At 41.5% G+C, this 1,956-nt stretch overlaps 1 long non-coding RNA gene across 1 annotated transcript; it reads right to left on the reverse strand.

Moving 5' to 3' along the window:
* Window positions 1–528: 528 nt before the first annotated feature.
* LOC110681484 lies at window positions 529–1,207 on the reverse strand. The gene is made up of 2 exons (XR_002503214.1): window positions 1,057–1,207; window positions 529–999 (listed from the first exon to the last, which is right to left on the reverse strand). It is a non-coding gene; the product is annotated as an uncharacterized LOC110681484 (long non-coding RNA).
* Window positions 1,208–1,956: the final 749 nt, after the last annotated feature.

Raw genomic sequence — 1,956 nt, forward strand, 5'->3', positions numbered from 1 at the left:
TAAGGAATCAATTGCAGAAGATGTATCTTGCCTAAAACTTATTTTTTGATGAAGTTGAAAGCCTTAAAATGTATGAAAAACAGCAATTTTGTAAGAATTTAGTTCAATGACAACCAAAATATTGTGACGTTACACATTTTTGCATGTGTATATCGTGTGGCAGGTACGAAGATACTCTATGCCCTGGGAAGTCGTGACAATTTCCAACCCGAAAAGATCCTCGACCGGTGGGATTTGAACCCACGACCCTCAGCTTGGTCATGCTTAATAGCTGCGCGTTTACCGCTATCTGGGCCCCATAAACCATGTCTCAAAGCACTTATTATGACTGGAAAAAGTAAAACATGGAGAATACGGAAATTCTGCCATAATTGTTTAAAACTGGACCAATGTGCAGCACTTCTAAATGCCTGAAGCATGCTTATAAGCTCTAGCGACAATAAGTAGTTTGAGCATTGATACTTTCACGGCTATAATTTCGGTCGATAGTGTCTGTTTGTCTGTGAACGAGTTCTAAGAATATTTACTTACTGTTTAGTGACAATCAGCTGTTTATACTTTTGGTTTTGCTCGTTTCAGGCTAGATACCTATTACGCAACGGGAAAGTTCTGATCACTCCATGATTTTCTCCAACTGTGGGGAGTTGTGTGATGCGCACCACAGAGTATCATCTTGGAAAGCTGCACTTCTTTGGGAATACTATCCTGTTCTTTATCCGTAATATTTCTGCTGGTGCATTTTGCTCGGTGGCTCAATCTGCCGATTACAACAAACGTAATCAAATCATAGCTGAACATCCTACGATTTACTGCGATGTGACGCTGAAATACCGAACAGAACTGCTAGTCCCGGCAACGGGCTTGCATTCGGATATCGGTAGTTTTTTTGGTACCGCGGGTGAATAGCTGCAACTCCGAATGCTTCACACAAATCGATCCGGAGATGATTGATTCCGGCGCTAGTCAGCAGCATGAAAGTATATGGTAATCATCGCACGACTGCAAAGAAACACAAAATTAACTACTAATAGCCTAAACAACACAATAATTTCTTACCTCCGGTTTTCGCAAGTTTCAAAAGACTAACAATTACACATTTTTGTACAACCACAAGAATTTTTAAGTACACTTTACTAGTGCGCAACTGAAATCTGTAAGTTAGGAGCGCTGCTAAAAACAAAACAAATCCCTTGTTTTGTTTATGTCAATCAGGTTAGATTGAAAAGAGATGCGAGTAGTGCGAAAAAAGATGTAAGATGCAAAAGCAGATGGAAAGGGGCTGTCCATTAATTATGTAAGGGTTTATGGGGGGAGGGGGGGTTTGTGATTTCTTACGCGCCATACAATTTATTTTTAATTTTCATACAAAAAATCTTACCATGGGGGGAGGGGGGGTTGAAAAACACTGAAAATTGTCTTACGTAATTAATGGATCGCCCCAAAAGAGGGGAACAGATAGTGAGGATGGGACTGGATGGAAAGTAAGAATGCACTGTACGAAAAATTTGTGGGATTAGTAAAAAACTGAGATAATCTGGATGTGTCGCCCCCCTCGGACAGTCCTGGATATGCTCAACATGCTGCGTCCCCATCGTACACCAATCAAAGACCAATTGAACATGTTCAACAAGGGTTACTCATGGACAGGGGACGCTTCCCCCAAGGCAAGTATTGTCGTACCAATTCTGAAGACAGTTGTACCGGGTCTATACGACACTGAGCTCTGGAAGTCCGTGATGCAGGAGGAGTATGAGGCACAAATGAGAAATGGAACCTGGAGTCTGACGGATTTCCCGACAGGAAGGAAGGCCATTCGTAGTAAATGGGTTTAAAAAACCAACCTCTACGTAGAAGGAAGACCGGCTCGCCACAAGGCCCGGCTAGTAATTTATTTATTTATTACATGTCTTCGAACAAGTCGCACAGACTGATACTTATGAACTAATACTTCTTTTG

The sequence above is a fragment of the Aedes aegypti genome, unplaced genomic scaffold, assembly GCF_002204515.2.
Source record: "Aedes aegypti strain LVP_AGWG unplaced genomic scaffold, AaegL5.0 Primary Assembly AGWG_AaegL5_hic_scaff_99_PBJ_arrow, whole genome shotgun sequence".
NCBI classification, from domain to species: Eukaryota; Metazoa; Arthropoda; class Insecta; order Diptera; family Culicidae; genus Aedes; species Aedes aegypti.